Source organism: Elaeis guineensis, chromosome 4, assembly GCF_000442705.2.
Source record: "Elaeis guineensis isolate ETL-2024a chromosome 4, EG11, whole genome shotgun sequence".
Classification (NCBI taxonomy): domain Eukaryota; kingdom Viridiplantae; phylum Streptophyta; class Magnoliopsida; order Arecales; family Arecaceae; genus Elaeis; species Elaeis guineensis.
This window is the reverse complement of record NC_025996.2, coordinates 54860272-54870828: the sequence shown is the minus strand read 5'-3', so window position 1 is coordinate 54870828 and position 10557 is coordinate 54860272. Positions and strand designations below refer to the sequence as shown.

Genomic DNA, 10557 nt, shown 5'->3' with positions numbered 1-10557 from the left:
GACATCGCCTGGATCCACCGCTCTCTATCCTGGCTCTCAATAGCCTCCTGATACGTATATGGATCTCCATTCGCTGTCACCAGGGCATATGACAGCATCTCCTCGAAGCCATATCGGTTCGGTTGCCTGATGGTCCTCATGGACTTGTGTAGGGCAACATCGATATCAGTCCTCGATCCAGCTCGCTCATGCTGGACCTCTCCGCCTCGATCATCTATCTGAGTCCTCTCTACCTATGGAGACACCTTAGGTAGGTTCTCCACCTGAATGTCATGTCCTCCAGTAGTACCTGCAAGAGGCAAAATCAAAGAGGTAAGCTGTTCAGCAGTGCCTGCTGGATCTCCTCCTGCTCCTGCTGCTCTTCCATGCCAGCTCACCTCCATAGGACTGACTCCTCATCAAAAGTCACATCCCGATTAATGATGACCTTCTTTTCTAAAGGATCCCACAGCCTGTATCCCTTAACTCCTCGCGGATAGCCTAGAAACACCATCTTGCGTGATCTGGCGTCTAGCTTGCTCCGCTCACCAGCTCCAATGTGCACATAGGCTGTGCACCCAAATACCCGTAGATGGCCCAGCCCAACTGTCCTCCCAGACCACACCTCCTCTGGAAGCCTGCCATCTAACCTGGTGTGAGGTGATCGATTGACCAAGTAACCCGCTGTGTCAACTGTATCAACCTAGAATGCCTTTGGAAGCCCTGCCTGCAGCCTCATGCATCGTGCCTTTTCCAGAAGTATTCTGTTCATCCTCTCGGCCACCCCATTCTACTGTGGAGTCTCCTTAACTGAGAAGTATCTCCTGATCCCACACTCCTCACAGTAGTCCTGGAACTCTCTGCTGTCTGTACTCCCCGTCATTGTCTGACCTCAGACACTTCACGCTCCTCCCCTGCTTTTTCTCCACCTCAGCTCTCCAGATCTTGAACTTGGTGAAGACCTCTGACTTCTCTCTTATGAAGTAAATCTAGAGTTTTCTTGAGAAATCATCAATCAGGGTCATGAAGTATCTAACCACATTCCTAGCTGAAACTGGGGCTGGTCCCCACACATCCGTGTGTACTAACTCCAGAGGGGCTGCACTACGGGCTGTACTGATATTGAACTGAACTCTCCTCTGCTTTTCCATCTGGCAAGGCTCACAGATCTCTCCTGTAGCACCATCCTCCAGATCAGAGATGAGTCCTCTCCTGCTCAACTCCCTCAGCCCCTTGTCACCCATGTGGCCTAGGCGGTAGTGCCACATCCTGTAAGCCCCCTGCTGGTCCTGTGCTGCAGCTGTTGCATCAGACTCTCCGGTCACCACAAATCCCTCCATGCGATAGAGGTTATTGTCCAACCTCCTGCCTCTCATCACCACCATAGCTCCATTGAAGATGTTCAGTACTCCGCTTCTAGCCCTACTGCTGAAGCTGTATCCACTGCGCTCCAAGTAGCCTAGTGACACCAGATTCTTTTTCAGCTCCGGGATGTGCTTTACATTTGTCAATGTCCTCACAATCCCATCAAACATCCTCACCCTGACTGTCCCTATCCCAGCCACCTTGCAAGGATGATTGTCTCCTAGAGTCACTGATCCCTCATCTGTCTTGGTGTATATCGCAAACCAAGACCTGTGTGGTGTGTAGTGATGTGAGCACGCAGAGTCTAGTGTCCACTCCTCTGTGTAATGCCTGTGACCATCTGATACCACAAGTAGATCATCCTCCACCTACTGCCTAGCAACTGCACTCACTGATTCTGAGCCACTTCTTTCTCCCTTCTTGCTCTTCCATAGTGGACATTATCGCTTGAAGTGTCCGAACTCATTGCATTTGAAGCATTTCACCTCTTTTTTTCCCTTCCTGGACTTGGACCGCCCCCTGGACTTGCTTCTGCCTCTACCTCTACCTGTCCTCTCCCCTACTGCCAAACCCTCTTGGGGAGCCCGATCTCTGGTCAACTTTTTTCTTTGCTCATTAGACCTCAGCGCCGAGACCATGTCCTCATATTCCAGAGTCTCCTTGCCGTAGAGCAGTGTAGTTACCAAAGAGTCATATGATCCTGGCAGCGAACACAAAAGCAACAGGGACTTATCCTCCTCATCCAGCTTCACCCCAATATTCATCAACTCCATGCACAACTAATCGAACCTCTGAATGTGGCCAATCACATCAGATCCCTCCTGCATCCGAAGACTGTACAACCTCTTCTTCAGCATTAGCTTGTTGCACATATTCTTCCCCATATACATGGTGTGCAACTTCGACCAAAGGCCCTTCGGGGTCTTTTCTTCCAGCACTGAATACAACGCCACATCTGTCAAGCATCCTCTGATCATCGAGCATGCTTTCTTCTCCAACGATGCCCACTGTCTATCTGTTATTCCCTCAGGCTTCTCATCCAAAGTCTGATCCAGATCTGCTTGCACCAGAAGATCCTCCACCTGGATTTTTTACATGGAAAAATTTTTCTTGCCATCAAACTTCTTGAACTTAACCTTCATATTACTGCCCATGACTGGATCCAAGCCAAACAAGCAATATAAAATCAAGAAGTGTAGAATATACCTTGATGGTACCTTGCTAAAAATTTTCAGCACTTGGGATCTTCAACTTCTTGTGCTTGGAACCGCTTCCTCACCACCGTGGCTCTGATACCAACTATTGGAGCATGATCCCAGCTCCTCTCACGAACCTTGGGTGCAGTGGAACCAGCAACGAACAAATCTGGAGACTTCTGGACTCGATCAAAGGCCCTTGACGAAATCAGCCTGGTTGTTGTCTTCTTCGTCAGCCTTTCGTTCCAGATGAAGAACACCTCTGAAATCATCTCTAAAAAATTTAAGATCTGGTACCCAATCAGATTAGAACTGGACTGAGGTTTTTCAATATATAGATCTCAAATCAGGATGTTCTAGATAGAGAAAAGGTAGATGGAGACAGACCTTGCAGATCTGTCCTGCTGCAGCCTTTCCTATAGATCTGTTGATGGAGATCTCACCCACACCTCAAACGACCTCAGATCAACTTCAGATCTGAGATGAACTTGTATCAACCTCTTTGCAAAAGATTTAAAATCTTGGACCTGGTGCTTGGGTGGCTGCAAGAGAGGGAGAGAGATCTGGTTGGCGGCACAAAAGGGAAGGGGGCTAGCGCCTCCACTTCTTTTCTTTCCTTTTATGGACTGGCGGCAAGAAACCCTAGGATTTCTTGCTCCTGGGGCATGGAGAATTGCTGGAGAGAGAGGGAGAAGAGAGAGAAAGACTTGGAAGAAATGGTTTCTGTATTCCTTGGCTTAATCAAACCTATATAATGCATGTATATATAAACACAGGGTCAAGTGACCCAAACTCAAAACTCCCTTGACCAACTCTATGGGAGATTAGGTTAACCCAAACCCATGTATACCCATGACTCAACCTAATATCATCTATCCTAGACCCAGACCTGGCCCATAAAGAGTTGGTCCCTTGAGGCCCACATAACCTAGACCTCAAAAACCCGAAAGGCCCACAGCCTTTCAACCTAGGGCCCAACTAGCCCTAGAGCCTCCATGAAGCCCTCATGAATGATGGACCTTGGCCTTAGCCTTGGTCCCCTGGGCCTTGGGCACACCACCTGGATCACAACAATTGACATATGTATGAACGATATTACAATGAAAATAACACGAGTTATTTGTTACTATGTTTTATAATTGTTATAAAATACTTGTTGTGTGGTTATGGACTATGGTACATCCATGTGATGGATGTATGTATGAATATTTTTCTATAATCTGAATAAATAAATACATCTACAAGAGTTGCAATAGGGGCTGACTGCTCCTGATGCATTATATTATTAGCTGAATTTTTTTTTGTATGTTTCAACTGTTGATTGAAATTTTTTATATTTTGATGTAAAATAATAGAAAAAAATTATTTGAGAATAGATAGAAATTATTTCTTTCTATTTTCAAATAAAGATCAAGTATTCACGGTAGTCTTCATGGAGATGAAGACTAGACTACCAAGCGTTTAAGAGCAGTGGTGCATTAAGATTGATCATGAGATGGTACAATCTATGATGCACCTAGGGTTTAACCCATAAATCATCCTGTGGCTCGGATGATTTTTCAAAAGTCCATAACTATTTATCTTCCTTTACATGCTCTTATATGCTGATAGTTAGATTTAGAATTTATATTACATATGATGCATTTATATATTTAGGATGTGTATGAGACCTAAGTCCCTCATTTAAATTATATTAAGTCATAATGGTGAAGTATTAAAAACACTACCCATGTCTTCCTTCATGCTAAGCCTGTATTATCTCAAGAATCATAGTAGGCTTGCTGTACTATCCATAAGATTTGCTGTGGAGACAGTTTTGATACTATTTTGATGTATAATGAAGCTAATTGTACTTAGCTCATACTAGGTCAATAGAGTATATCAAAAACTATAGTTAGTTTATTGTACTATCCACAAGGCTTGCTACAGTGATTGGTATGATATTGATTTAGTGATGCTTATGGCATATTCTGATAGTGTTGTCTTATTGTGTTATCCACAAGAGTAGTATTATTTAGGTATGACCATATAGGATGGAAGGATATGATTTAACTAAAATACTATAGTTTGTTGTGCTATCTACAAGACTATAGGTATTTTAGAGGTAAAAATTATGTTGAGAGTTGCATGAGATGTAATTGGTAAAGAGTTATCTACCTTTGAACTCATGGAAGTTTGTTGTGCTTTCCACAAGACTTTTTATAAGAAATTGGAATCTCAACCCCACTAAAGAACCTCATAATTAGTTTTTCATGTTTATACTTGAGGGCTACAAAATACGTTAAAATAGTGGGAGATACAACTAGATAAAATTCTCATCTAAATTGTAAATGTCATCAAGAGTAGTTCTTTTTTATATTCTTATATATACATATGTATCTTTACTATCACTACATAGTATATTTTTAAATTGATAAAACTTTATGGAATGGTTGAAAAAAAGAAGGTGAAGAATGTCTTCACTGTGATATCTATTATCACAGCAATGATGAGCATTCAAAATAAATTACAAGAATTGAAGGAAACATTGGTAGTGCTATGCATGTAATTTTAAAATTTTTTATGCAGTGGAAGAATAAGATTAAACTATTTAATCTAAATCACATGCATAAGATTTAATCTAGACTACCATGCCATGAAGAAAATATGAAATATGATGTACTTTAGATCTAAAAATAAAAATATACATCGATCTCATCGATGCTGAAATCTTAGATCTAACTATTGGATCTAACTATATGATCAAAATAAATTAGTAACAATTACCAAATCAATTTTATCTTGTTCTCTTTTGGTCCAACACTTGGAGATGATGTTCCTTAGGTTGTTCGAAGCCACACAAAGATGTCTGGCCTTTACAAAAAAATTCAAGTGAAGATTGGTGCAGATCAGGGACTTGGAGGTGCTAGCTTGCAAGCAACTTTGATGGCTGATCTTTTTCTTTTTCTTCAAGCACCTTGAACACTCCAAAGGATGAAGAGATCTAAAGGAGGAAGAGAGGAGAAGGAGAAGAGCTCTAAAAAAATAAAAACCAGCCAGGGAAGAGATGTCTGACGCCAAGAACAAGGGACCCCTTTTTATAGGCAAAGACTAGGTTTTTTATTCAAGGGAAAGAGCACCTCAATCACCATGTCTCAAACCAATTTTGGGCATCCCAAAATTTTCAAAAAAAGTTCCTATATGTGGAAAAGATTTTTGGTATCTCACATGCCCAAGGACTCTCCAAGAAAAATAGAAAAAAATTCATTAAGGTGCTAACAACTTTCTTTGTATGAAAAATCTCTTTCCTTGCTTTCATCTTTCTCTAATTCGGATCGTATTCGAATTTGATAACAGATAGAATTATGAGTCATCAACTATTTTTGCCCACCCTTATTGAGTCTCCTACTTTGACACCAAAAAGGTCAAGCCAAATCCTATTTGGCATAGAGATATGGGCAAGGGTCCAATTATGGTGCAATGAGATAAGGATAGAGTCCTAGTCTGACTTGGACTCTTCATTTCTAATTCAATTCTAATCCAAATCAAATTTGAATTGAAACCACTGATAGAAATAAATCTAATCCAATTAAAAATCTAAATATCTCATCAAATTTTTAACCCAATTAGAGATTAGCCATGTACAAATTCTGATCGAATCAGGATCAAAATTTTCTTGTAATCGGGTTTGATCATATCAATCTCAATCTGAGTCAAACTGAATCTCATTCAATTAGACTTGTTCCAAAGCTCTTTACTCAATCAAATTGAGTCAATTAGTAATCTAATTACTAATTAATTCTTCATAAATAGTAGAGTCTCAGTCCCAATGGGACTCTCCCATAGAGTCCTAGTCCAAGTAGGACTCTTCACCAGAGTCACAATCCAATTGGACTCTTCAGCCATCAAATCTGACCAAATCTTCTAATATATGTGACCCATAGGTCCAAACCTAAGTCGGTAGTATAGAAATAACTTTCTATACCAATCAATATAACCATCTAGCAATGATGACCCGAGGATCGAATAGGTTGAAGTATTACAAAGTAACCTTCTAGAATCTATTGGCGTATGGTTATCGTATAATTCATCCTTTTGACTCAAATGCTCAAAGTGACTTAGGGTTTAACTGTCAATCCTAATTAAGTCGACCATGTCATATTTCAATATTTCAAATCCATCTCATGGATTATCCTGATCAAAATTTTGCTAAATTAAAATATACTGATACATATCTCTTACTAATTTAAAGGGATCAATTCCATCTTGACTCACACACCGACTTGATAAGTACTTGACTGCACTTAGTATCCTTTCGTCACTAAATTAGAAACTCAGATGATCCGATACTAAAGTACAGTGAGTTGCTTACAAGTTACCATGGTGGTCTCAAGTCGGAGGGATACTTATACCCATACCCTTCATGAGCTACTCTTGGCAGCAGAGTACTCGGCACATGGTCACGTTCGATGCGAATGTACTCCTATATTCCATCTGCATGCCATAAAAGTGTCTCCATACTTCTTAGTTAAGAGGATAACCAACTCATATGACACACAACGACCTACACTTGATAATGCTATCATCCTATTAATAGCGTATCGTTTGGTTACGAATATTTTTAAGGACTTAACGACAAATCCTCTTTTGTCGATTAATAATAGTCCTAAGGACTTCATTACAACACAGGAGTTCAAAATTGATCAATTTGTAATAAAAATATTAAATAATTTTTATTAATAAAAATTCATATACAATTTACAAGATGAGCGCAATCGTCCAATGATTGACTTTGGGACACATTTTTCAACAACTCTCACTGTACTAAAGCCAATCGAAATAGTATCGTATATCCATCTTTGATTTGTGATCATCAAACTCCTTGATTTTGATAGCTTTAGTAAATGGATTGGTTAGGTTCTCCTTTCCATCGATCTTCTGAAGGTCGACGTCACCTCGATCCACGATCTTTCGGATAAGGTGATAACGACGCAGAATATATTTGGTGCGCTGATGGGATCTCAGCTCCTTGGCTTGAGCAATGGCTCCAATATTGTCGCAGTATAACACGACAGGGCCATCAATGGAGGGTGCCACTCTGAGCTCACCGATGAACTTTCATAACCATACAGCTTTCTTTGCAGCATCAGATGCCGTGATATACTCTACTTCGTAAGCAGAGTCTGCCACAGTATTCTGCTTAAAACTTTTTCAGCAGATTGCTCCACCATTTAGGATAAAAATATAACCCGATATACTCTTACTATCATCATGGTCTGATGGAAAGCTGGAGTTGATGAACCCCATAAGTTTCAAATCAGTTTCACCATACACAAGCCACTGGTTCTTAGTATTTTTTAAATACTTAAGAATGATCTTTACGACCTTCCAGTAGTTTTCTCTTGGATCAGACTGGTATCTACTCACTATCCCTAATGAGTATGTCATGTCTGATCTCGTACATACCATGACATACATAATAGAGCCCACTGTGGAAGCATATGAAACTCTACTCATATGCTCTCTCTTGAGGAGTTATCGGACAATCTCCTTTCAAAAAAAAATTTCTTGACCTATCAGAAGATAGCCTTTCTTGAAATTCTCCATGCTGAACTGTTTCAGCAAAGTATCTATTTACGTGGATTGAGAGAGCCCGAGCAGCCTCTTAGATCTATCCCTATAGATTTTCATCTCTAGGATATAGATTGTGTTAGGTATAAAATACCCCCCAGCCAAAGTTCGTGTCAGGAGTGACCCTCCCGGGACTCTACCGACGTACGACCTTGGGCGACATCTTTCTGAACCTCTCCAGCGGCCGAGCTTCCGTAATGTTCTCAAGTTCTGCCGATGGATAAACTCCTGTAGCTCCTTCCACAAGTGTCGACCGGATTCTCCCGACGGACGAACTCCTGCCGCATCTCCCGGGCTTCTCCAATGATTTTTCCCAATAGGATTCGATCGACTCCAATCCGAATTTCTTCCAGAACTTCGTCAGTGGCCGAACTTTTCCAACAGCAGATCTCCACGACGGACAGACTCCATCCAAGTTTCTACGATGGTCGACCACCTTCTGGATTTCATCCGAGCTCCTACGGGAGCCAGACTTCTACCTCGAACTCCTACTGTAGGTAGGCTTCGTCCGAGCTCCTACGGGAGCCTGACTTCTGCCCCAAACTCCTACTGTAGGTAGGCTCCGTTCGAGCTCCTACGGGAGCCAGACTTCTGCCCTGAGCTCCTATTGCAGGTAGACCTCATCCGAACTCTTACAAGGGCCGGACTTTGAGCCCCCACCACAAGCGATCTACTCCGAGCTTCTATTACAAGCGATCTACTCCGAGCTTCTACTACAAGCGATCTACTCCGAGCTACTACTACAAGCGATCTACTTCAAATTTCTACTACGAGCGATCCATATCGAATTCTTACTGTAAGCCTCCACCCGAGCTTCTATTGTGAACGAATTTCTTCCAGACTTCTATTGCAGGCAGGCTTCGGCCGAGCTTCTTCAACAAATGATCCCCATCCGGACTTCTATGGGAACCAGACTCCGACCGAACTTCTGTAGCGGACAGATTTCGGACGAACTCCTATGACACACGGGCTCCAGCAGCTGGACCCCTCCAGTGGGTGAACCTCTCCAGTGCCATCCGACATCCACTGTCAGTCGACCTTCTGCCGGATTCTGCATGAAACTGAGCTTCATCCACAGAAAACCCCTGACCGAGCTTCGGCCGATAGGCCTGGAATCTCTGGCTTTCATTCTTCCTTATAGTTCGACTCGGTGTCCTGAAGCTGTTGCTGAAGGTCGGAGAACTTCTTCGACCATTCTCGATCGTGGTCGGCCCGAGTCGAAGCCAGGACGAGCTTCCTTCCAGCTGGCCAATCTTCTCCCGTGCAGCCGACAGCTCCGCTTCAAGAGAGCTGATCTTGGAAGCCTGAGCCCAGGATCGGTCGCTGGCGTGCTTCTGATGTTCCTCGAGCTCCTTCTCAAAGTTTGTCTTCTTCCAGCTGTAATCCATGATCCCTCTCACGTGGAGGTTTCGAAAGTGGGTGGCCTCCGCAGTGGCCTCTGAGTGGCTCTCCCTCAGCCTGCGAAGTTCGTCCTCCATCTCCTTCGACTTTTTTGTTAAATGATAAACTTTCTTCCTCAGATGTCGGATCGTGGACTTCAGCGGAACTCCCTGTGGCAAGGGAAGCGCTTCGGCATGACACTACCATCGGGAGACAAAAGCGTCAAGGCGCAGCTCATTGCAGAAAGAAAAAAAAAAGAGAAGAGAAGTCCCCCATAAGGAGGAGCCCAATTTTATTGATTGAATGTTTCTTAAAGACAAAGGGAAAAAGAAATATTGCAATGAAAGAAAAATACAAAGTCAGAGGTCTCAGACCTCCGAAGCAGGAGTTGGAGAGCTCGGTGTTCTTGGAAGGGGGGCTGCGGTGGCAGCAGCAGTAGGAGAGGGCCCGACTTCATCTTCAGATGTCTCATCCAAGAAGCTAAAGTCGAGCTCGAAAAATTTCTTGACCATCTTCTCTTGGCAGAGCTCGAATCCTTTGATGAATGCATCTTGGCCGAACTTGACGTTCAGGTCCCTCATTTCGGCGGAGGCCTTGAACTCCTCCACCGCTTGGCCCCTGGCCTTCGAGATCAGAGCCAAAATCTGCTCCGTCAAATTTGCGACCTCGGCCTCTGCCTTCCTCACCATCTCCTCCGAGGCTTGCTTTTCTTTCTCAAGTGCCTCTTGGAGGTTGGCTACCTCGGCAGCCTTTTCCTTGAGGCAGGCGGCCTCGGCCCGACGACCTTCCTCTGCTTGGATAGCGTCCCTCCTCACCTTGTTCATCGCCTCGATGTTGGCGAGGAGCTGGTGCCCGATCTGCAAGGGCGGTCAGAAAGCCAGAATGAAAGCTGAGAAGTTAATTGAATGAAGGAGCGAGGGGAAGGATGAAAGTGAATCTGCTTACCTCGAGAAAGGACCCCAGAGAGTCTCAAACCCGCTATTCGGGATCGACACGGACGATCCTCTGGATGACTTCGGGCAGGACG

At 43.2% G+C, this 10557-nt stretch overlaps 1 long non-coding RNA gene across 1 annotated transcript in view; it reads left to right on the top strand.

Moving 5' to 3' along the window:
• Nucleotides 1-10557, top strand: part of LOC140856975 (uncharacterized) — a 146973-nt gene that overhangs the window by 111009 nt on the left and 25407 nt on the right. The gene's annotated exons all lie outside the window — the stretch shown is intronic.